Source organism: Vidua macroura, chromosome 9 (assembly GCF_024509145.1).
Source record: "Vidua macroura isolate BioBank_ID:100142 chromosome 9, ASM2450914v1, whole genome shotgun sequence".
NCBI classification, from domain to species: domain Eukaryota; kingdom Metazoa; phylum Chordata; class Aves; order Passeriformes; family Viduidae; genus Vidua; species Vidua macroura.
In genome coordinates this window covers 1,616,502-1,643,049 of record NC_071579.1, presented here as the reverse complement: position 1 = coordinate 1,643,049, position 26,548 = coordinate 1,616,502, and the positions used below count along the sequence as shown (strand labels likewise).

Below are 26,548 nucleotides of genomic sequence, written 5' to 3'. Positions count from 1 at the left end.
GGCTCTTTCTATAGATTGATTACTTGCTGTTCAAGTGGTTTGCTAATATTGTTCTGAACAATATCAATTTTGAAACAAAGTTGTTTCTCTAGTGTGAACACGGGGAAAAATACTGCTTTGCTGTCCTATAATTATCTCTTATAACTTCTGAAAATGAATGACCCTGTTTGTGCCTTTCAGTGTAGATACTATGTAATGAGGACATTGCTAAACCATGGTTATGTACATTAACAGAAACCTCTCCTTGCTTCCATACGGCTTTTGTAATAAAGTCATGTTTCACTGGAGAAGGCTGCAATCTGCTTTCCATCTCCATTAAGACTCACTGTAAGCCATGCTATGAAAATTCCTGAATGAATGGCAGAATTGGAGACCTGCTTACCTGTTTCCAATAGAAATGAGAAACCAAATTTAGCTGAAGTGTTTATTCTGTCTAGTAAAAATCTTGAATTTGCTAAGGATATTTCCTTCAGACCTTTGTGCCAGTTTCTTCCCAATGTCAAAGGGAAAGTTTAAGAATTCTTTCAAGCCTTGGGCAGCATGGAAAGCAACCAGAAGAGGAGATGGATACTCAGGGAGATACTATACCTCTACTTGTAATCTTCTTAGTGGTGACTATTTGGGGGCTAGATTTTAATTTTACTGCTTTCTAGTGCTCACTGCCTTACTTGCTCACACAGCTATGAGAGAGTAAAGCACAAACAGTAGTTTGCAAGGTTCTGTTTGCTTCTGCCCAGTTAAAAATACCCCAGTGGCTAAAGGAGGTGAGCGAGCCAGATTTAGCCAGAACTGCAGGATGTATGTGACTTTAGGAGGTGTGGCAGAGATCCCTAGCTGAGTTGGCAAGAAGTTTTCCTCCATGAGCTCTCAAAGTAAAACCAATGAGACCTGATTATATGGGACCCTTCAATACTACTTTTATTGGTGTTTTTTTTTTTAAACAGAACCAGCTTAATAAGCTGTGCTTTTGGACATCTGTTTAGGAGCTATGGAGTAAAAGTATCATGTGTGTATTTATCCAGTGCCACCTGCTGAGCCAGCAACTGCAGTGTGCACTGGGGCTCTTCCATCGTAGCAGTTGATGCTGTGATAGTCTAACTCAGGTATAAAGGCTACTTTATACTGCCTTGGAAGACATGATTCCAGAAATTTCTATGAGCTGCTTTCTATTTTTCTTTCAAGTTGTGCTGGGTAAGATTTTGTGCCCTCGCCTGCAGCTCAGAGCTTCTGCTTTACTAAAACAGCTCCAAAGGTTTTAAAGAGAAAATGGGGCTTATTTTATGTGTTACTATTTTCCTTGTATTTTTTGTAACAGTGCAATTAAAATGCTATTTACTATAGGTTGCCCTGCAACCCCCACCCTTCTTAATTGTTTACTTGGAGCTCAGAGAGCACAGTTCATTGTTATGAAGAAAGAGAATAATTCAGACAACTTGGTCAATCAGTCTGCAGCTTGTTTTAATTTTTACACTGCCTCTATTGTGTGGAAAATATGACTTTTATAAGCTTGATAGTGCAACCATGAAATGAGAGTGTTTGCAAATGTTACATCCATAAAATAAGTAGGTTTCAAAAATTGATTCTGTACTCTTAGACAAGTCTGTCAGTCAGGTTGTTGCAATGCTTTTAGGTGTCCGCTGTACAAGTATTACAACCAGAAATATACATGAAAGGAACATTGTTTGCTAAGTCAAGTACTCAGAAGCTAGGAAATAGTAGATTTATGGTTGTTTGTACAAATGTAATTCCCTCCTCTTGTATGTGCTTTCTGCACAGTGAATGAGGCAGGAGTCCTGGAGAAAAGCAGGGCACAATCACGGAATCAGATAGTTAATCACAATGCCTACACACATGGAGCAGAACAGAGGTTCTGTGTGCAGCCATAAATCTGACTCTCAGGTGCTTGATGTTGAAAAAGAATTTCATTCAAGTTGTAACATTGGTTGGTCTGGGGTATGATTTTCTAACTTGAAGAAGGAAGGAAGACTAAAAGAGTTTATTCAAATCTTGAGGTTGGATGCAACTCTACGGATGAGGTTCAGGGTGAGGGGCTGAGCTTCACAGCTGGTCCAGTTCTCAAGTGTCACAGTGCAAGCTGTGGGAGCACTGCAGTGCTGGGGAGATCAGCTATGTTTGCCTCAGTAATAAACTTACTGTAACCACTCTCTCTGCCTTTTAGACTTTCACCCTCCAGCACTGCCAGAGTTGTAGGGATTAGCAATGGTAGCTGGCAGGATGAGAAAATTGTCTCAGTGCAGTGGCAATTCACTGTCAGATTCAGGTAATGTGGTCATGACAAATGCCCAACACAAGAGGATTTCCTTCTGCATGAAGAAAAGTGAAGTAGAATTTCATAGGTTGGAGAAAAAATATTGTAAAATCTCCTGGCTTGAAGAGTTGTTTTGGTTTTTTTTTTTTTTTTTTCTTTCCTCTGCTGTGTCTTATCAGGAGGTACAGATTTGAGAGATCATCCACAAGATGGATTAGGAATGGGAAATGGGAGTTAATTTTAGATTAGTATCATCTGCTGAATTTGAAATGGTGTTATACCCAGACTGACTCTTGCATAGTTCATCAAGATTTTTGGAAAAGAATAGGTAGTTGTAAGAAGGTTCAATTTATCTTCTGTAAAATCCCATCAAATCTGATGGATAATTGTTCAAAAATACAACAGCCATCTTGCACAAAACCAGCCAAACCAAAACAACTATTCCTGCCAGCAGTGAACTGCTGCTGGGTACGCTTCAGGAGCTGGGCACAGTTGGTCTCCCGTGTCACCCTGCCTTGACTGCTACATCACAGCCTGGAATTGCCTGTGCTCTTGGACCCCAAGTGGGATTTGTGCATCCAGCACTGTATTTGGGTCACAAAGCTTGCAGTCAAGTGAGCAGATTCTTGGTCTTCGACCCCTGGCTTTTTAATGCCTCACCTCAGTTGTGTAGCTCTCATGTGGAACTGCACTGATCAGAAGTGTAACGTGAAACTGATTTTGCAAAACAATAAATTGCAGAGAACTTGAGGAAACAGCTGGTTTTGGTTAGTAAATTGCACATAAAATATAAAACATCAGTAAATGGAAGGCTTGGCCCCAGGAGAGGAGAAGCAGGGTTTAGCCCCATTGCTTTCCCTGTGCTGGTGATTGGTTTGAGCTCACTTGCTTTTGGCCCCAAAGGGGGCTGTTCCAGCAGCCTGGAATAGCCAGAGCATTGCAGAAGCTCAGTCACAACCTTCGTGTCTGCTGGAGATTGTAAATAGCAAGTTACAGCAGCAAGGAGTGGGAGCTTCCCTCAGGAAAGCCTTCCTTAGGGACATTTCCCAGGTTTCTGGATTTGCCAACTCTGTGGACCCTGGTGGTGGCCAGAGTGGCATAATCCACTGGGTTAGCTGGACCCCAGGTGTCAAATGCTTCTGTCCTTGCAATGGCTTATGATTCGCAAAGGCAAATGAAATCACACCAAGAAAAACTAAAAACTATATAAAAAAAAATCCCAACCAAACTAATCCTAAAAAAAAAAAAAGTCCTTCTTTTGCAGTTAACACTGAGAAATTAAGTATTCATGAGGTTCACACTAACTATGGTAATAAAATGTAGTTGATATTGAATTAATCTTACCAATTTGATGCATGTGGTAAGGATGTGATGGCTGCTTCAATCCTTACTGTACCAGAGATGTATAAATGTAAATTGTTTTTTCTGAACTGGAGCTCTCTTTAATGTTGACTTCTAGCTGTGTTGCAGCTAAACTCTTGCCCAGATCCAAGGCTGCAGACGCTCACACACAATTAATCTCACAAATTTATGAATGCCAGAGCATGGAGCAAAATGAAAACAACTGGAGGAATGTATAAGGGGAATAATTGGACTGTATCCAGATGTGCATGTGTAAAACATCACTGATTGACTCCTCCCCCGTATCCTGCCTGAAGAAAGGAATTTTTTTCAAAAATAAACTGGGGTTATTTGAAAGAAGTTGTGGTGTCTGAATGAAATCTAATAGGCAGGATTAGTAGTAATTAGGTACATTCTTTGCTCATTGGTTTTTTTGGTTTTGTTTTGGTTTTTTCCAACGCTTTAAGTATCACTGAATTTAGCAGATTCTTTGCAGTTTCAGTGTTGCAGCTGTAGCTTTTGCCTCGCCGATTTGAGCTGCAGGATAGTAGAGGAGAATCATAAGGATTGCATGTGTGTTTGTGTGTTATGCATTGAAAATTTTATGAGCACTACCAGGCATTTTTAAGTTCTGTATCAGGAGATTTTTGTGGTGAAGGTTGGTTCAGAGGCAGAGGGACACTTGAAATTTTTATATATATAGAATTTACTAAACAGAAAGGGAAAAAAAAAAAAAAAAAAGAAGTGGCCCTTCCTTGTGTTGCATCTACAGATTGGAGTGGAAAGGAAGGCGGTAAATGTGCTGTTACCAGAACTGGTTAAATGTCAGGCTCAGGCAGCACACGCAGGCAGGGCCAGCCTCGTTCCTCTGCCACCGCTGTTTGCTCTTACAACAGGCACGGGAAGGCAAGGAAAGGGGAAGGGAAAGGAAGGAAAAAAGCCTAGACTGGAGAAAAATCAACTCTTGCTTTACTGCTTTGTTGATTTAAACTGAATAGATAAATCTGGCATTTCCATAATTATTTTGATGCCCCTTTTCTATTCTTCCTCTTCAATAAATCGCGTTGCCCACTTTTAAGCGCTTGTGTGCTTTCTCAGCACTAACTTTTCCTAGACATTTTGTAGCAGTTATTTTTCTCCCCAAATTAAAGTAGCAGAAACCTTGGCTGAGTTTCACAAAACACCCTCACCAGCTTGCTCTACTGTTTTATGATTACTTTGGTTCTGTACCCAAGTAGGTTGAGAAAAAAGAAAGAAATAGCACTGAATCTTCTTAAAAGCTGCAATCGATACTTACTGCGGGGAAGGCTCATAATGTTCTGATTCTTTTTCTAGTCCTTGCTCACACAGCACTGTCCCTGAAGCCAAGGACATGAAAATAAAAAAATTCTTTGGGGTTTGGACCACGAGACTGTAGCCACCTCCCTCCACTAAAGCCTTTATCACAGAAGGACTCTGTGCCGATTTCTTTTCACAGAATCTTGTTTTGGACTTCACCCTTTATTTTAGCTCTGCTTAAGATGGGGTTGAAGCAATATTACAGTTTGGCTCCTGTTGAAGGGATAGGTTAGAACTTAGGCTTTCTGGGCTTCAAGAAGTTCGACTTCTTTCCCTTCTCTAATGGAAAAGGACATGCTAAACTGTCCAGGCAGGCTTGTAGTGTTGCCAGGGATGTAAAATTCCTGCACTTACACCGAACAAGCACAGAGGCACGATACTGTTTCTTCACCAGGTATAAAAGTGCCTGGCACTGATTTAATAGAATATGCAAATATTCTTTTGAACTTAGTGTCACAGTGTCTCCACTAGAATACTGTGATAGATATTTTTGAAAAATAGTCATAGTACTTGGATAAAGAGCTCCATAAGTTCATCTGAAAATGCTTTATAGTTGGAAAGACTCTTTAGAAAAAAGTAAGATTTCAGAGTTGCCACAGCTCGTCGTGTTGCTTCGCTGAAGCTGCAGCAGCTGTCGAGGTGAGATGGAGTTGCCGTGGCAACAGCACATATTGTATAACAGTACCACACCACCATCAAACCAGTGAGGTGAGAAGTAGTTTAAAAGCATTACTAAATTTTTATGGTACGTCTGCTACATTTTCAACCTTGTGGTTGGCTGAGTTTACTCAGTGTAGCCTTCCTGGAGCCCAGAAAGCTCAACTGCTGAATCTTGTTTGGTGAAGAAAAGGGAGGGGGGAATCCCCAATTTGTGTTCATTTTTTTTTCTTTAAATGCTGAAGTTAAGCTGTCTCTGTATAACTTTTTTTTTTAAATTATGCTTATGCTCATAATGCAGTTAATGTTTTACCTAAACTCATTTTTCTCTCTTTTTTATACCTTCTATTCCAAGCTCTTTTCGCTGTTTTGAGTAATGAAAGCAGGAGATATTTAGAAGAATCTATTAAAACTTAGCAGAGAAAGCTCCCAAAGATGAAATTGGCCTGGTTTTATGGTTGCATTACAAATATGGGCATTCAAATGGGGATGTCTTTTATGATGACACACAGGTACTGTGCTTTCTTTCCAGTTTATTGTTTTCCAGTCCTTTGTGCTTCCTACAGCTGTTTAATTTAATAAAATAGAAAATCACTTCCCACCTCACTATTCACAAGGGATATCTGCTGCATGCCCCTCCCTCTGTATTATGGATTCAACCAGAGAACTTCAAATCTATTGTTTTATGAGACAAGTGGCCTCCAAAAGATCTTTAAGGCTCTTTTCTGAATTGATTTACTAACAAAGTATGTCTTGGTGGAGAGATTGGTCATGTAAATTTCTCACCTACCTTCACAATTATTGCACTTCTTGGTCAATTTTGACAGGGATTCAGATCACCTTGTGTCTTTTTTGGGTGGTGATATTTAATGGCATTAATTAGAAACCAGGCAAAAACCAGGGGGTATGTTATTTCATGCTTTTAAACTTCAATCTGAAAACAAAATAAAAGACCACTTGAAAAAAACACGGTATGAACCTTAAGCTGAGGGAAAAAAGCAGCAAGAGGAGCAAGTGTTGTGAAAACCCTGCAAATCACAACCACCTGGTTAGAGTAGCGAGTCCCATGTAAATTAAAGAAAAACTGACTTCAGTTGCAACGTACAAAAAACGAACCTACGAGATGCTGCCCAAAGCTCCAGTTAATAATTATTGCAAACAGCTTGGAGCCAGCCCAAATTGTCCAGGATTGTTAGATCCTCTCAGGGGTTCATGCATACCACAGTGATTATTGCATGCTTTTCCAAGCTCCATTGTGTGCTCCTGCTCGTGGGATGTGGTGCCTCTAGTGCTGAGCTGTGGAACTCTGTGACAGAGCTCTCTCAGCGGGTGTGGTCACATTGCTGCTCCTTGTGATCTCTCAGTCTGACCGCTGGTTTGAAGTGTGCTGGACAGACCTGAGAAATGGTTTCTTGTGCCTGGGAGCTGATGGAGCTGTAGAATATATTGTAGAAGTTACTCATAGGGTACCTAAGTGCTGTTGGAGTTGCTGCTGCTGAGTTCTTCAGGATCAGAGGATATTCCAAAGCATCTCCCCTTCTCAGCTGTATTTCAGGCACCTGTGCTTATAACCTGATTAAAATTTTGGGCTCACTAAACCTGGGTGTAGCCCTTTAGAACCAGATCTGTCCTACTTCCAGTCCTTCATTCCATTCAGAGTTGCCATGTGTAGAGTGATACCCTGGTGACAAAGAGCAATCTAGCAGGTCAGACTCAATTCCTGCATTGAGTTCTCTGTCCTTAGCACAGGTGAGGCTGGATTCTCTCTGCCAGTGTTGGTCAGTCTAGCAAAAGATCTTTGATATTTGTGGATTTTGAAGATCAGGGAGAAGAATCTGAAGTAACAGTGATGAGGGGAGGAATCTGTCCTTTCAACAGACCTTAAATCCTACAGAATTATCTAGTCTGAGCACTCCTTTGTTACTAGCCCATGCAGTTTGTTGTGCAGTTGCACAGCTTTACACTTCAGGCTTATTTTAATGAGTGAGGTTGTGTGGAGGCAAATCTTACCAAGTAGTTATCAGTTTGTAAATAATCCTTGTTTTCCTAACATGACGTGGTTTTGCAGCCTTTGAAATACAGTCTAGCTCCACCATCAGAGGAGAGTGTCTGCTACTGGGACACTGCCAGATGGCCTCCAGACTTTTACTCATGGTGACAAGGCTTGTCAGCCCTCAGGGCAGGAAATGTTACAAGTATTTTTACAGTGCCAGTCTGGAATATTCCCTAGATGTTCCCACAGTGCAGGTGATGGTAACAGTCCTGTTACCAGTCCTGAGTTTAGCAGTAGGTTGACAGAATCTGCATTTCTCAGACCTGCCCACCTTTTTTCTGCTCCCATTGCATCACAGACCTACACATTTGAATGTATATTTTTACCAGTAATCAGAATATGACTGGAGTTCTGCTGAGCCATTTCTCTTTGTTAACCACAAGTAAGAAATATAATAACTATAGCATGTTTTTGGCTGAAACATTTTGTTAATTGCTTATGTTAGTAGCTTGGATGAGTGAGCTGGCCTATTAAATATTCCAGTGGTTTTAAATAATGGTTTAATTTTTGAAAGGTATTTTCTGTTAGCTGAGGAAACTGAATTATTGTCTTGGCAGAGTACAATGTATGTACTGGAGCAAAAACTAGGAGGAAGGGGATCAGAAGACCAGGTAGTATGTCAGGCTGGAGAGGAATGAGAATAGTCCTGAAGTCTCATGTCTCTGAAACACGATGCCATTTGCAGCAGGAATAGCAAAAGCCCTCTGAATGTCCTCACTGAAGCTCCCATAGGTGCAGCTGGGAAAGGTCAGGCAGGTCATGGATGCCCAATGTGTAACTCTGGTAAGCCTGGTCCAACATTGACCTCAGAGCACACGTGGGGTTGAAGCACTCTGTGCCCTGGGCATGGAGACTGCTGCAGCTGTGTCTGCAGGGGCTTTGACTTGGCTACCTGGCTTCTGGGAATCTTGAATAAGTGACCAAGGCCCTTCTTTTCTAGTTAGGAAAGGTGACCATGGGGTAAACAAGTCTTTCAGGCAGTGTTGGCATACACCGGAACACGTCTGTTCTACTGACTGCTGGAGTGTGGGGCCTCAGCAATATCAACACACTGAAACAGGCATAGAAAGAAATCGTTTGAGTACGAGTTGATGTACCCTTGTGTTCTGTTAAAGTGAAATTTGTTATTTCTCCCATTCATGGAGTCACCTAAAAAGTGGGGGAGACTGGAGATGGTATGAGGATGGTAAAAAGCATCAGCAACTCCAGTCTGAAAATAAGGAATGTTCTAGTTTAATTAATATGGGATTAATCACTGCAGATGAGACTGGCTACAGGACTGGGTACAGTATCTCTTCTGGTATTTGTTTTTATCTAACTTCTAGTCAATCTTAGGCTATTGAAGGCCATGAAAATGAACTGTAACTTTCATTGGTGTGAGTAGCTTTTATGTGATCCATCACCTGTTACAAGAGACATCCCATGTGATAATGCATATTTCTAAGCATATCTAATGTGCTATCTGTTTATCTAATTTTTTTTTTCTTTTCATTTCCCATTTTTGCAATGCCCTTTTATTTTTATTGCCTGGCTAACAAGTGAGAAGTAAACTCAGGGTAGTGGTTTAAACATTTTGCAAGAAAGAATAGCCTTGTAACTAAAACATAAGATGAAAAGTTAAAAGCTATGATTTGGTTTCTGATTCTACTGTTTATCTTGTTGTTAAACTCACTGTAAAGAGATACTGTCAACATAAAATCAGACTTCAGTCTGCAATTTTCTTATCTCTTAGATGTAAACAAAAGTTTACCATAATGAAAAAGCTAAGGAAAGAAAATCTCCAGTTTGGACATTGTATATATGACAGCATTTTGAAAAGTACCAATTCCTGTCCTGAATCAGATCAGTGTGTTTGTCAAAGCAGCAAATGCCAGATGCTCGAGAGGAGCTAAATCTAATAGAGTGCTGCAGCCCCCACAGCAGGCAGCTGAGCAGCATTTGCCTTCCTCCCTGGCTTTATGGAATTTTATTTTCCTTGCATGAGTTCCTTCTTCCTTTTCTAATGCAGCTGGGAACTTCCATAGAAAAGGATTCCTTGAGTCACACTGAATTCTCAGTCTCAAGGATGCTTGGCATAAGTGCAGGTCATAGCTTAAGTATGTGATTTGTTTAAAGAAACTTCTGTTTATCAGCTTTCACAGAGGAAATGCAACAGTCAGTGACTTGTTAGATTTCATCTTCTGTTTATATTGGAGAAAACAATATTCACAAACAATATTCACAAACATAGAAAATTAATGTTAAAGCTACAGAATGGTAGGTGGGTGCTTAGAGGAACAGGTAGAACCTTACACTACTGAATACAGTATTGGGGTTTTCTCTTTTAGATTAAAACATCAAATAAATGTCTTTTTGCAAACTCACTGATAAAAAACTGTGCGTCTTCCCTGTAAGACTTCCATTTAATAATTACTCTTTATAGAGAGTGCATAGCTCCATTACAAAATGCATAAAGTCAGAAACCAAATACTTCCTGAGCATTTAAATGCCAGTGGCCAACAGTGGGTTAAAAACCCTGCACATTTTTGGAAACGTTAGAAGTGCTGATGGGTGGAGTAGGCAATGGGCGTTGTAATGTGGATGCTTTGCTAACCCTTTGCTGTGCAGCTGCAGGACAAACACACTGAAGCCATGGCCAGCAGCAAAGTGGATTCCCGGGGAGCTCTCTTTCTAAAACCCTTCTCTGGGCAGGAGAGAGGGAGTGATTTCTGCTGCAGGAAGAGCAAGGATCTGAACTGTTTTCTAATCACTAGCTTTTTCTGGTAAATACTGTAGAAAAAGCATTGCAAGAACAGCTTTAAAGAGTTAGGAAAGCTCGTTAGCAACGAGTTGCCAAAATATCTGCTTTTACATACTCTACAGAAGTTAGAATAATCAAATTAAATGAAAGGTGGTTTTTGCATCTGGTTTTGGATCTGGAAATAAGTTGATACAGACATTCACTGGACGGTTTAATTGCTGTAATAAATTTGCAGTAAACGTCGTGAAAATAATATTTTCTTTTTTCACTGTGAAGACAGTTACATCCCTACATAAAGAGAAGTTTGCTTCTTCCTTTGTCTTATTGTTGACAACTGTAAATTTTCAGTTAGATTTTTGTAATGGGTAACTACACATCAGAAATAGTATGAAATACTATGGAAAGTGTAGGCATCCACAGAGGTGGTCAATAAGCTGTGCTGCTAACAGCAGAAAGTCTAGCAAGAAATGTCTTTTTATTATGCTTTGGGAAAATACTCTCTGAAGATTCCACACGGGTGCTTTGTGGGAGGGCATTCCACACTGCGGGAGCAGAACAAGTGCCTTTAGGCATCTGAGGTCAAAATATGGACAAGGACTTGAGACATTTATTGTTGTGTTTCTCCCTGCTTACAAAAAAAAAAAGCTAAACAGTTTAGGGACAGTTTGTATTGCAAGCTAAATTTGGGGATAAGCAACACTTTATTGGCACAAGTTACATGAAACAAGGAATTGTAAGTTCTTCATTATTTCCATCGTGATCTTCTTTGCTGTGTACAATGCACAAGTTCCTATGGCCTTCATGTGCAATGTGAATTGATGCTTTTCTGTAAATTATTTTCCACTGAGGTGATGGACCAACACCCTACTCTACCAAATGGAAAAGATGAGTAGCTACTCCTGGGCTAGGCTGGTACCCAGCCAGAAGGGGATGAATTAAGGTGTGGTGCTTTATTTCCCAGAGCCTTGAGCCCTTTGCTTTTGGAGCAGAGCCAAGTGTGGAGCTCCTCAATGGAAGATGAAGATGGATTGAGTCTCCTGCTCAGCTGGACTCACGCCTCCTCCCTCGGTTTGGTTTGAACTCCCAGTTTATTCCACAGACCAGGGGGTCTCATGCTGGGTGAGCACAGGGTGCTGGGGCCTTTCAGCTCCACACAAACATGAAGTTGCATCATTCCTGATAAATTGAGTTTGTTTAGTTCTATTGTTAGAGCCCATATCTTGTGTCCCTGTCTCAAGCACCTCTGCCAAGCTGTGTCTAACACACCAGCCTGAGCACCTTCCTGAGGAGCATGGGATGGGAGCTGGGACTTAGAAAAGTTCTGGAGAGAAGGAGCTGGTGGATCCAGGCCTAGAGCATGGAAAATTGTCTGCACCAGGAAGGAGCAGAGAAGAAAAGAGAATGCTTGAAATACAAAAGCATTTGGGACTTTCAGGCTTTCCTTTTGGTGAAGTCTGTGTGTTGTCTTTAACAGCAGAGATGCTGCTTGCAGTGTAAATAGCAGAGTAAGAGGCAGGGCATAGTTCCAAGGAACTCCTGTTCATTTTAAGTCAGTTTTGCTGCTTTTTTCTCTCACTGTAATTTAGATAAGAGGTTTACACATATCAGTTGCAGAGTTCTCTTATTACTTCAGGCTGTTGATTTAAAACTGAGCACTTGAGAGAGCTGAAGGAATGGAGTGGGGGTTTAACTGAAGTTTGCAGTTTATACTGGTGCTTCCCTTTCTTTAGCCTTATTTTATTTTCCTAATATCTAGCTATAGATAATTTTAGCCATAATAATTTTTACTGCTTTATAGGCTTTTTAGTGAAGAGTAATCTGAAAGAAGGATTGAACACTGGAGCTGTCTCAACATATCAACATTACCTATTAATGGGTTCCCCCTCTACCAAGCAGTAGGTCAGATTTTTCCTTGGTGTGTTTTTTTAGTTAAAATACCTCATTGAGTTCTCTACCATGAATCTGTATTGTGATCACTAAAAGTCCTGGTGATGGTGAGACACGTGTCCTTTGTTGTTTTATTGCCTTTGGGCACGTTCTCTGTTGTGCCAACCCCACACCAATCCTTGTGCTTTTGATGTGAAAGATGATGCTTTTCCAATGATTTTCTGTCTGGCTCTCTAAACAAGAACATAAAGATATGTCTGTTTTTCAGATGAATTATTCCACTAGATCTCTGTTAGATCAATTAAGCAGAAATTTTGGTTCTGTATTAAAAATTTCTAGCTTTTCCTGTTTGTGTGCCATTACTAAGTCAGTCTGCAGATATTTTAGATAACTGTGCAGCAGTTTCTTCCATAACCTTTTCCTAACCTTATTCCCACCTCTACAGCCACTTCTCCAGGTCACCATGTGTTATAGCTATCAACAGGTGTTTTTACCTTCTCATTTTCATCTTTGAGGTACTCTGAACTGCTTTTTTTTAGCTCTTGATAGATTCTTCATTCCAGCCCCACCTCCCCTTTAGGACATGAACAGCAGAGAAAGGAGTGTTGTGATTCTGTAGTTAACAGTTCTGTTTGAACAAATCCAGAGGAGGCCATTGAGATGCTCAGAAGGCTGGGGAACCTTTTCCATGAGGACAGGCTGAGAGAGTTAGGGCTCTTCAGCCTGGAGAAGAGAAGGTTCCAGGGGGACCTTAGAGCATCTAAAGTGTAACTTAAAGGAACTCCAAGAGAGCTGGAGAGATACTTTTGACAAGGGCTTGGAAAGATAAGACAAGGGGTGATGGCTTTAAATTGATAGAGTGGGTTTAGATGAGGTATCAGAAAGAAATTCTTCCCTGGGGGGTGGTGAGGCCCTGGCACAGGGTGCCCAGAGAAGTTGTGAATGCTCCATCACTGGAAGTGTCCAAGGCCAGGTTGGATGGGATTTGGAGCAATTTGGGATATTAGAAGGTGTCCCTGTCCATGGAAGGGGGTGGGAATGAGATGAGCTTTCACTCCCTTCCAATCCAAACCACTTTATGGTAGGATTTTTTCCTTCTGAAGCAGTGCTGTGTCTGTGTGGATGTTTGTGTGAGGGCAGTGAGGACTTTCTCAAACTGCAGAGTAAGCTGAGAATTTGCAGCTTAATTCAAATCAATTAGAAATGTTTTCCTATGGAACTCAGCACCTGACATCTGTCAACTTCTACACTAAAAATGATCCAAATCATGAAATAATGAAGAATTTTTGGCTGTGTTGTTTAAGCTGAGAGAACTTAGTATCCAATGGTAATTAGAGTATAATTATTTTAGATTGAGGGGCATGCATCTGTTATGGTATATAAATTTTTCCTCCTTTTCAGTGAGCAGAAAAAAAAGATTCCATAATGTGCTTCTCTTCAAGGTGACCTTGTGTCTTAGTGTTCTGAAAGGGTCTGGGATTTTGTTTATGCCTGCAGAAGATATCAGAGGTCACTGATACCAGAGTTTCCCGTCTTCACTTCCCTTTTAGGAGGAGGTAGTGTCAGATTTGTAAGAGTGCAGTGCATGGTTCCAGTTGCTTTACAAACAGGGCCCTTCTTGGCTAAAAGCACCTACAAGACAACAGTGGCCAGAGTTGTCTTTGCATTTCTGTAAAGTGAAAAACACTTCTTGCACCAAACGTCTTTTGCAGGAGATGTGGGAGGTGAATGGAAAAAGGAAGTGAGTGCAAGAAAAACAAGAGGACTCAGGATTCACCTGTAAAGGCTCTGTGCAGCTGCAAAGCGAATTTGATTTTAAACCATAGTTTCGTCTTCTTAGACTAAACTGTGTTTTTCCCTTTCTGAATTAGGTTCTCCCCACCCGCATTTCCAAAGTGCGATTTCAGGGCAGATTGAAATGTATTTTGAGGTCTTCTGTTTTCATTAGGGAATGGGAATTTATTTTAAATGTAAATTTTCCAGGCTTATAACACTTGGTTTGGGGAGGATTTTTTTTTCTTTTTTGAGTAATGGCAATTAGTTCTGTAATGCATTTATTTAAATATACATGCTTTTAGCCTTGTCTATTGTCATGCATTTTTTTCATGGGAATTACTAGTAATTATATTTCGGTAATGTATTAGTATAAAACCCTTTTATTTTAACCGATTTCAGTATAATATATTATTAGATATTTAAAACAAATCTAAGCTGCTAGACAATCTAATTTTTGTAAGCTTGGGAATATTCTTAAAGGAGCACAGAATGTTATTTCAGCAAAATGAATGAATTGAGACAATAATTAAAATACACATTTAATTTGAGTAATGTAAAGGCAGAGGATGGATCAGAGAAAATCAAATTGCTGAATACGATGCTAAAATAGCGCTTGGGCAGACATAGAACACTTTTAATGAACTTTTTATTTCAGTATTTCAATACTTTTGAGGCTTTTGAAGGCCAGAGGGGAACTAGCTGAATTGTTTTATTTGTTTTATATTGTGTTTTAAAAAGTTTGTTGCATGGACAACGTTACAATAAGCTGTCCTCCCTGCTTTGTATCTTTGAGTGTCCTTGAGTGTTTGTCTAAAATGTTCTTTATTGCTTTAGAACATGTTAAAGGATGATTTCTGATAACAGAATTACTGAATGTGAAATGAGCTCATTGACAGCTAATAAGATGGTTTACATGAGTAAGACTTAGTTTTATGAATTCAGTTTTCAGAATCCATCATAGAACCAACTTCCATGTGAAAAATTACAGACTTGGGAGTTTGATAGTTTCACTATTCTAGATTCCTTACTGAAATTTGATTTTGTATGAATATTTGTAAGTTAGCTATCTTGTTTTCACTTGGATTTTTGTTGTGACCATGATGCTTTCCCGTGGACACACTCTCAAAATGTCAGTGTTAGAAAGCAGTTGTAATGGATTTTTCCAGCAGCAGTTCCTTGTTGGTTGCAGTATCTGTAAAAGCTAATGACATTAAGGAGTAATGGAGTATATCTTTCAAAGCACAAGTAACGAGTAATAGGGGTGTTTTGACATAGTGTTTAAAGAAAAAAAAAAAACCCATGGAATTTGGTTTCCTGCCCAGAACTTTGACTGACTGTCTGGGAATTCAGTGCCGTATGTCAGTGCTATGTAGAATTGGTGTATGTACGCTGCAGTGATTCTTTACAATTGTTATAGTGTCCTGCAAGTTTAGGGCCAGGGAATAATAGTCTCCAATATTTTGAGTCAGCATTGATAAGGACTTACACAGTTGAGGAAGTGCTGCACAGTAAATATTTCCCTTTCTTCCAGAGAGGCAACGGTGTTCATCTTCCTTGTCTGCGTACTGTGAAAATTCACCATTTCTGCAGGCATGTTTCAACTTCTGCATTTCAATGCACCTTGTTTGTTGTCTTCTGTGTTTGCAATAATGTCATTACCTCTTGCATTACCATTGTTTGTGTGGAGTTCTCAAGCTCCTGGAGACTTCCAAAGCCATCGTACCTTTCGTAGATTCTTTGAAACAGCTGAACTTAAGCATGTGTAGCCAGTGCTGCTGAAGCAAAACTTTACACCTTGTTTATTGAATCTTTTAAAATCTTATTTTCATAATATCACTTCACCAACAATAGCTAACCAAGCTGCATGTTACAAATTTTTAGAGCATGATGAAGATAGTTCTTACAGCTATTGTGATCATTGGTGAGAGGTTTTTTTCCTTAGGAAAAATCTCCTTTCTGATTGTGCTCTTGGGGAAGCCAACTGACAGTATCTTAACAAAGATGATTAAGTAAATGCAGGTGTTTGTCATCTTAACACAACTTTCAGTCTACACAATGGTGTATTCAATCTGTATTTCCCTCCCTAAGCAAACAACATGGAATAAAAGAGGGTGTTAGGTATGAATCAGAGTAGTAGTTGATTGCTGGAATTCAGACATGGGAGAACTGGAATTCTTTAAAGATGATGTTATTTCATACAGAGGAGAAATGACATATTTTTAAATGTCACTGCAAGAAAAGACAAGGTTTGGCGTTAGTCTGGATTGGAAGAGATATGGAGAAAAGTAGAAAAACAATTAAAAATACTCTTGAATTATTAGTAAGGTCTTTATTTTGGGATAGCCAAAGAATATGACTGTAAGATTCTTAAATCTGGCAGTTACTGAAGACTTCATCCCCCATGCAAAAGCAAGGGAAATGCCTCCTCCCAGGAGCTGATACTCTTGAGAAACACTCTCCTTGCCCATTCGCGCTTGTCGCTCACAGCAATGATGATGGAGTCTCTGGTTGGCTGAGAGTTGTTGCTGCTTTGCTAAGAACGAATCTGGCAGCCAGAAGCATCACAGATGTTGTCTCCTGACTTCAGCACCCCACTTCCCCTGTGCCCCTCACAGTGCTCAGTGGCAGTCCAGCTTTGTTCCCAGCTCTTGGCTGTGGCAGTGCGTGATCTGCCCCAGCACAAACCTCTGCCTGTTGCCTCTGACAGAGGGAAACTGATCCCACAGGCTGAGGATGTGCTGTTGATGCCTTGGAGAGGCTGGCTAGACAGAGTTAGAAAATAAAGTAGGTATTTATTGAAGGATTTTCAATAGGCACACCTTGGGCAGTGCAGGAGCCTCACAGAGGCTACACCCAGAATGGACAATGGTGATGAGTTTTTCAGACAATTATAAGTTTGGTCCATTTACATATCAGGGGTTAATGCTCCAATTACAGCTTCAGGTAATTAAGTCATTTACTCAAAGTTTCCCTCCCAGTTTGCTGTTGTTTACATATTTTGGGGCCTGAGACAGTAAGGTGTCCTTGAGTTTCAAGCCTAAAGAGAATTGGTTTTGTCTGAATAAAACGGGACAACAGTAGCTGACAGGCTGTGGAATTTTAGTTATACACTAAAGCACTACTGATCTGAAAAATATAAAAGCTAAAATTTAAGGCATTACTGTGAGTTTGTGCTTGCAAAGTGCTTGTTTGCCTGTTTCTGCTCAAGCTGGCTGCAAAGGTGGCTTTGGATGATCTGTCCTGGACATGGCACAGCCTGCTCTGGGCCTGCAGGAGTGCCAAGGATGGCCAGGCTCTAAGGCTTGCTGTTAGGGGTGTTGTCCTTCACTGTGATTCAGCAAGGGCACAAGGATGGGCTTGGATGAGGCTGACAGGGGTGATCTGTCAATAAATAACCCAAGGTCCGCCACCCCACGAAAGGCAGTGACAGCACTTGAACGGTCTGTGGTTATTTCAGTGTGAAATGTCTCTCTATCCTTCCAGAAGTGTTCTGTGTGCTTCCCCAGAGTGTGCTGCCTTCTGCTGAGCTATCTGCCTGAGTTCAGAACCTGCCAGGCTGTTTGAAGGGAGCACGTGGCCAGGGCAGTGGAGTTTGTCCCTGTTTCAGGTGTGTGTTTTTAAGGTGTTTTTAGGGATGACATACTTTCCCTTGGAGTGATGCTGCAACAGGCCCTCTGCTTTCTGTATTCTGCTGCAAGGGAACAGCTGATCAGCACAATCAAAATGATTTGCAATGTGTCCATTGTCCTTCATGGAACACACTTCTGCCTGTGACAAGCTAACATACAGTTACCAGGAAGGAGCAACATTTGAACATTTGCATTTAATCTGCAGCATCTGCAGACTGACAGCCATCATATTTGGCAGCTCTCCTGCACACCCTTCCCTCTGCACACACTCCTGGTGGTAGGGGTGAGGAGGGGACCAGCACTGCCTGGCCCCTTGCAGTCACTTTTTTTTGATGGCAGTAACTTCGATGGAGCCAGTCCAGAGAAGGGCAACAAAGCTGGTGAAGGAGCACAAGTCATATGAGAAGAGGCTGAGGGATCTGGGGTGGCTCAGCCTGCAGAAAAGGAGGTTCAGAGATGACCTTCTTGCTCTCTGTAACTATGTGAAAGGAGGCTGTAGGCAGATGGGGTCAGTCTCTTCTCCAGACAATCAGCAAGACAAGAGGAAATGGCCTCAAGATGAACCAGAGGACCTTGACACTGGATCATTTGAAAAATTTCTTGGGTGTTCTACTAACCTTTTTTTCCACATTCCAGTGCCCCTGTTTGTCAGGTTCCTTGTTTGAGTTGAGTCAATCCCCACTCACATTCCAGTACTTACTGGGACAGGTGATGGACACTCAGAGGTGGCTTCTGGCCAAGGAGAGTTTGAGAACACAGAAAACTTAAGGTCATTTTGAGGAGCAGCTTTGGCTCTGAGCTTCAGGAGTGCCTCACTCTGGAACAGCTTCATGGGAACATTCCTGATGAATATTTCTAAGGAGATTTCAATCTAATATTGGTTTCCAAGGACAGAGAGCTGCAGGTTTTGCTGAACATCACTATAATTATTTTAGGATATCTTTTGTGAAATTCTGACAAATTCAAATTTTGTCAAATTCTCACATCTCAAAACCTTTCCTTGAAGACTTGATGGCATTATGTGACTTAGCATTTGAAGGTAATGTTTTTGATATGAAGTAGAAATTGTGCTTGGTGGTTATGGTGTACTCAGTTTTCTTTGTTTCTTAGTTATAGGAACATCCCAGGGTTACGTATTTTACAAAAAAAAAAAAAAAAAAAAAAAAAAAAAGCCAAAACAAATATGTTGTTGAGATAGGGTAATCAGGTGATTTTGTCACTTGTGTTATAATTCAACAGTTTTTCTTTGATGAAATTGATAAGCCAGAGTATATTTATACATATGATGTGGAGCAAGGAAGGAGATAGCTTCAGACAGTTGTCTCAGAAGTTAATGTTTTCCATGACCCAAGTACCTTGGCTCCATTAAAAAAAAAAAAAGAGAGAGAAGAAAGAAGAAAAAGCTGAAATGTACCTTTCAAAAAGTGCTGCTATTAAAAAACAACTAAAGAGGAGGGGTGCTGGGGGAGAAGCCTTGACACCAGAAGCTCTGTCACAGCAGAGTTTCTCTCGGATGTCTGGAAAAAGTCTTATACTTCTGGGATGCTTTCCAAAATATTTTCAATGACCACTGCCACAGGCGTGAACTTCTTAATGCATTTTGCAGTAATCTCCACCACAGTGAAATTGATTGCTGTCTGAAAGCTTTTAATGATAACAAGCAAGTAGAGCAGCGTAAGTGCCATGAGCTAATTTGTGTGTGTGCATTATGTTGCATGTTTAGGAGTCCTGCAGAGACAGATGCATCACCTCAGGAAAATCCTGCTTAATGTTTTTTACAGAATTATGTAATTGCAGATTTATCATTTTACATCTTGCAGGAAAGATCCTTTTTCTGCATATACAAAGGATGTGGGGTCTCTGGAGATACTTCAGTTGGTACCCAGGGAAAGGTCTCTGGTGGCTTCCTGAGTTTGAGCTTTTCTAGGGTTCACTTTATAGAAGCTGAAATAGATAAAAAGCCAGAGGAGTTTTAGGAAATGCCTTTCCAGCAGACAAAAAGGTACCTTATCAAAGGTGCACCTTCTTCAGGTGCCTATCATGGAATTTCAGGAGGCTTATAAATGAAAGATTCTCTTTCTATCTTCAAGTTAAGGGCATTGAGGAAGCTGAAAATACAGTGCAACTTCCTGGGTTTTCTCCATATTATCTTAGTATTCCTAATGCAAGAGATCATTAGAACTAGAGAGGTTCATCCACCCAGACCATCACCTTTCCAAGACTGAAATCTGAGCTACACTTGAATTCAAAGAGAAGCGGGTTCAAGAATTACATTTTTTCTGTAAATAAAAAAAAATCCCACCACCAAAACATGTGTGTATACACATATGTATATAGAAACCACAGTATTTTTATAAACACACACATGTGTGTGATAATGAAAATTGTTAATGCAGATTGCCAACAGAGAAGCCTGATCTAACAAACCCTGGTGTGTCACTGTCCCTCTGTGCCAGCACAGACATGCTGCTCCATCCTGCACTACTGCTCCCACAAACCTCTGTGGTTGTTGGATGGTCTGCAGAGGTGAGGAGTGAAAAACAAAAACTTGAGCACCAGCAGAGAAAAACAAGCTGTCCTAAGCAGGCTTTGTAGCAAGGGACAAAAAGGTCAGAGGATCCATTTATCCCCCTCTACCTTTGGAGCAGCCACTTGGCACATCCAGCAGAATTTTTCCAGACTGTCACTGGCTCATCAGTCGGGGCTTTCTCTCAGTTTTTAAATGCCAGCATCACTTCAGTTCAGAGGAATTGCTGGCTTCTTTCCCAGACAAGATTTCCCAAATTCAAAATGACCTTTCAAGATCCTAACTAATAGGAGCTAAACAGAGATTTCCTCTTCATCAGGCCCTTTCTCAGATTGATCCTTTTACTGACAGCACAGAGCAGTGAAAGACCAGCCCTTCACTTGTGATAATAAACACCTCTTTTGGAGAGGGGCAAACTTAACATTGAATTTGTTATATACTCCAGAAACTATTGCCCTTGCATTTGATGCACTGATTATGTAAAGGCAGAGGGGAGTACCAGTGGAATTACTAGATTTCCTTTTTTTTAAATATTATTTTTTAATTTAATACAGCCATTCAGACTCTGCAATGGGATGCCTAGACAGCCCCCCTCATTACTGAGGGAAATGGGGGAAAGATGTGCAGGCAGCAGCCCCGTGGAATTAGCCAGGTACAGCAGGTTTGTCAGCTCCCACTTCAAGACCAGCTTAGCTGCTCAGCACAGCTCTCCCCAAGGATTCTGTGCCCATCCTCTCTTCCAGGCAAGGAGAATGTGGAGCTGCTTAGCTCTGAGCAGGGGGGTTGTGATGTTCTACTCTGGGGTGTGCTGTAGGAATTCAAACTGCAGCTTCAGCTCCCTGGAAACCTGTCCTGCAAAACAGAGATGTAGACACAGCCTATCCTGATGTCCTTCTGGGAAGTCTTGAAATGTGGCAGAATAGAAAACTGCTTTCAAGGAAGAACCAGTGACCATTTCTCGTTGAAGTCTTTCAAATGTAGAGTTACACACTCTTGTTTTTCTATTCCTGAAAAAAATTGGGCAAAAGAAAAGTGCAGAAACAAATACAATACTGGTTCTTATGAGAGAAAATCACTGTGGGAAATGAGTGACACTCTGTAAAATGAACGATTAGGCCAGACTGAGGACTGATTTACCATTAGCATCATTTAGTCCCATAACTGAATTCTGATGGAACAGCAGAGATATACAAGGCTCTTAAATTTTTTAAATAATATGTTATGGAAAAAAATACCAAAAGATTGGAAAAAAATTGCAATTGCCAGAAGTTTGTATAATTGCCTGAAAAAAAATAGTACAAATGTAAAATATCGAAATATAATGACTGAAACCTGAAATAGCTGGGTTCTATAATGAGATCTTTCTTTCAGCTACAGTTTCAGGTTTGGCATTTTCAGCTTTGATTTATATAAGAAATTCAATATTTTGACCATGGCAAAAGATAAAGACTTGTGAGACTGAAGGAATATAAGATTTGGTATTTGTGCTCTGTTCTTTTAACAGCCCAGCTTCTCAGCTTGGGCCGTTGTCACATTTTTGTCATGAGATTTTCAATTTGGAGTTGACTCTAGAAGACTGGAGGGGAGAAGAGCATAGATGGAAGGAACATGTTCTCATCTGCAACTTATTAAGTATTCTTTTGCAGTGCTTTTCATGAAAATGTTAGAATATTTAGGTACGCATTGCTTTTCTGGTTAAGCAGCTCCTTCTTCATTTTATAGACATGTTAGAATTATGTTTTCTACATCTGTACCCAGGAGCATGCTCAGGCCTGAATCCCACACTGCTAAGTATTCTGTAATAAAATAACTTGCTTCATTTTTCTTCAGAATTTTGCAGTAGTATCTGAGAATGTCATGCTTCATTTTTCAAAGTATGCTTTAAAGCCAAGTGTGGTGAAGCAGAGACCATTGTGAAGATGTTGTGTGGCTTTGTCAACTGAGAGAGAAATATAAACTGAAACAGAAACACAGGAAAATTCTCTTGGGTGTATTTAAAGTCAGAATATGGTAAACTCTTGGATATTGATTTGAATACTGTAAAGGTTTCTGTGAGGCATCTTAATAGTTTTCACTTTCATCAAATGCCACTTTGTAGGCTGTTGGCACTGGCAGCCAGAGTTCCGAGGTGTAAACAAGGCTGAGCCTTTCCTTTTTGGGAGTAAACAGGCACAGACCACCAGCAGTTCCTTACACTTCTATTATTTCTCTTCTCCTTTCTTTAATAAGGATCATTCTGGCTCAGGAGGTTCACAAGCCGCTGCTTCTTGTGTCTCTGTAGAATGTGTACACTGCTCTGGCCATATAAAATAGTACAGTACTGTACAATATCTTTGTTTTGGGTCTGTTTTCTGCCTCTGCTGCTTAACTCCTTTGCCATGTAGTTGCTTGGCTTGAGTGTTCCACCTACACGTTTTAGAGCCCTGATTGAAGGATATTTAATGATGCCCTGCCATCTCTGGCTGTGGCAGAAAGAAGGTTGAGCATGATGCCTGTGGGTCAGGTGAGTATTATCCCCGAGTATGAATGCAGAAACAAATCCAGAGAGCAGTACAGTGTCGGTCTGGAAATCTAGTCCAGAGGCAGAAATGGTAAGTTTTTTATCTGCTGTTCCCCAGCTTTATTTCAAAGCTGTTCTTCCTCAGTTTATGATTTTAAAGCAGTTTACTCTTTTGCCTAATCAATGTGTAATACTTGTTAATACTGCCTCATACTAATGGCAGAGGCATTTTGTGGATATCTACATTTGCTCTCAGTGCACAGTAATTGCTCCTGAGATTTGTGCTCTCAGCTGATGCAGAGAATGCATCCTGCTGTAAACCAGCCTTTGTTCCAACCTTTTCAGCGTGGCCTGTGCTTCCACCTGGCAGCTTGATTTCTTTGAGCTTGAGGTCCCTGCATAGACAGGTTTTGGTTGGTGTCATGACCCTCCATTTCAAAGCTGGTGTTCTATAAGGCATTGGTAAGTGGTGGGCAAACCAGCTCAATTCTCTTGATGTAGCTGAAAGTGCAATTGGGCCAATGCTTGACTCCATCCCGCATTTCAGAACCTGAGCATCGTGTGATTGAGCTGTGCTGCATAAACTTGAATTCTTTTCTCTTGTGGAAAAGAGCCTGTGCTGCTGCTGTGCCTTACCCAGCCTGAAGTGACAGAAGAACCACCTTTGATAGCTGGAAGAAGCTGAAATCACTTAATGATCTCTATCTTTAAAGCGAGAGAGTTCTGTTCCTCTTATCATCCGGTTTGCTGACATTGTGTCCAAGGTTTCTTTTGCTGTTTGGACTGAGCCTGAAAGTTCCAAAAGCACAGAATGCTTTCTGAAGTGGTTCCTGCCCCTGGCTGAAAATGCAGTGGAGTTCATTAGCCTGGAAGTGCTGGCTGAGACCCTGCTGGGGGAAGGGGAGCTGCTGTTGTATTTTTTATATCACTTGTGCCATTTTGGACTTGAGCAGTATTTATTTTTAGTACATTTAAACAGTGCAGAAGGAAGGGGCAGTTGTAATATGGCATATTTACATCATGCTGTCAGTTCCTGGCAGCTCTCTTGCCTGTTGGAGAACAGAACTGGTCCATTAAGGATGTGAGTGCTACTTATGCCCACGAGTGGTGAAACATCGTCTCCAGGGTGGGAAGGCCTCCCCAGGCCAGCAGGTTCGTTTGTTTTTCTAAGGTGAAGTATGGGGAATTTTTTTCATGTCACAGGCACAGGAATGGGCCATTCTACCTCCCACTTTTTCCTTCTTCTCCTCTACTCTGGAAAAAGAGAGGCGAAGTCTCTACGTGCGATGAGCATGTGCTGGTTTTCCCCCTCATGTCACGCTGAAGTTCTCTGCCCCTTTATAAAAATAAAAATCTATAAATAAAAAAGAACAAATGCTGAGGGGGACAAACTGGACCCACAGTTATGTGCATGTAGTCACTCGTCGAAGTGTGCCTAGCCCCATTCCTCCCAGGCTTCATGCATTCCCTGTTTCTTATGCTGTCAGCTTCTCAGGATGGGAAACATGCACAAACAGTCCTGGCTGCAGCTTTTTTTGCCCTACCATAACATAATATTAATTGACCTTAGGCTGAAATGTTGGGCTCATCTGCAGTTGAATTAGCTCGTTCTCCATTTCTGTATATTTTCTCCCACTTTGGAGGGAAAAAAAATTTTGCAGTGACTTTTGGTGCCACACTTTAATGTCACAATAACACCTTTCTCCTGGAATTAAGCAGTATTTAGCTCTGATCTCTCCTGTGTGACTCTGTTTGCCTCGAGCACAGGCACCCTGTGATTTCCCTTTCTTGGAAACTGCCCTGTCTCAGCATGTGGGTAGGAGGCCATGTAAATAAATACCAACCACTTCTTAGCCTTCAGTAGGCATTTCCGTTTTCCTGGTGGTGCAGAAGAAACACTTTCTCACAGTTTGGCATCAAACATTTATATAACTTTCCCTCTTGTGGAATTTTTGTTTAGACAATCAGATTCTTGGTATAGTTTTTTTTCATCAGTTTCTATTTTTATTCATCTGTGGTTGCTTGATGTGTCAGTAAATAGTGTCTGTCAGAAGAAATATCTCATCAGAAACTTATTAAATTTTCAGTAATTGAATAGTAAATCATGATAAGTCTATTTTGTAATACTGAAAGATAAGTTTAAAAAAAAAAGTTAAACTTATCTTTTTTTCTTAGCTATGATGGAATATATCTGCCCAAAGGAAATATTTCTGCCCAAAAGATTTTTTTAATATCTATAACCTGCCTTAAGTTTTTGAAATAGAATACAAAATATCTGATATTGCTTTGCAGTCCAGCTTTCAGCTGAAAAAGAAAATATTTGCTTTTGATACAAGGATTAATATATGCTCCCTTTGTCATGGCAGCAGAGCTAATACACTGTTATCCTTTTATTTAATATACTAGTTAGGACATACATTTATAATAGCAAAAGAGATCATATCAGTACAAATCAGTATTAGAGGATAGGTACTTCTAATTTCCATACATAAATATTTATAAAATCTTTATTTAATGTTGTTTACCATTATTTTTTAATTGATAAATTATGAATTTACATGGCTTAGTTTTATTTGTCTCAGTGGTAATTCTCACTGAGTGGGTGGTAGTATACAGTCCCTGCTGGGAGAGCCCCAAGGCTTCAGACCATACAGATTCTGGAAGCAGAATATAGATCTGAGCTGTGATGAACAGCCACAGAGCGGCACAGAACTAGACTCCTGCATGGGAGCAGATGTGAGGTGAGGGAGTGAAGAATATACCTTTTGTAAGGAATAATTTCTAGGGCGGTTAAGATAGAGGCAGTTTCAACATCCATCGGATGCTTTTTATGTAATACACAGAATTTGATAACCTTTGTATTGAACAACAAGAGAAACCTTGCTTTTCCAGAAGGGCTTTTGAAATCTGCTTTTTCCTCTCCTGAGGCCTGCTAGGAGGCTGTCTAGGAAAGTGAGCCTTTGTTGGCCATGTCATGGTATTTTTATAGTTTCACTCTTAGGGCCTTTCTCATCCAGCTTAGTTTTGCAATCTGCTGAAGCTCAGCCAAGATGAATTACATCTGCCCTCACAGAGCACACGTTCAGCCCAGCCAGGACATCTTCCAGGTCTGTGCACTGCAAGTTGCTTGGTGTATTCTGGGAAACACTCGCAGAGAATACTGAGTCCTAGTTTGGTTTGTCCCTTTGTCCTGTTTCCTGGCACACAATAAACTGTTGTCCCATGCATATTTCTTCCTGAGCCAAGCCCCATGAGTGATGTCCCAGCCCAGAATACTTCAGGAAGTGCAGTGGTGCTGGACTTCAGAGCTGGCTCTGGTGCTGGCTGGGCACAGACCAGTCAGCCTTGCTTCATGCTGGCTGATAAGGGACTCTAAAGGAATTTAAGCTCTCCAACTCTGGTGATTTATTGAAGCTCTGTAGGGGTAGTCAAAGTCATGAAAACCCCATTTATATCCACTGGGAGAATTCCAGGGCATAAAGCCTCTCTGCACTCCATTGCTGCCAGAGTGGCACCAGCCTTAACAGTACCTTAATGGCTTTTAGAAGCTGTTAAACTGTGCTGTGTTAATAACCCTGTGAGCAGTGCTGTCATGATGTGCAAGCCCAGACTGAGAGCTTTGAGGATGGCCTCTCGTCTTTGGATCCTTCTATTTAACATCAGGTGTGTTTGCAAAGCAAACTGGAGAGGTTAGCTTCAGTTTATCCATCAGTGCAAGCACTTAAATAAGTTTAACACAATGGAAACAGCTAATAATCTCAGGGTTCTTTCTGTTCTGACATAATAAATTACCTCGGGAGTATTGCTAGTTCTTAATTGGAAGTGAAGGAA

The 26,548-nt window shown here is 40.7% G+C and overlaps 1 protein-coding gene across 13 annotated transcripts in view; it reads left to right on the top strand.

Annotated features, from left to right (window-relative positions):
• DNM3 (dynamin 3) overlaps positions 1 to 26,548 on the top strand; it is a 234,123-nt gene that overhangs the window by 76,147 nt on the left and 131,428 nt on the right. The window lies entirely within an intron of this gene.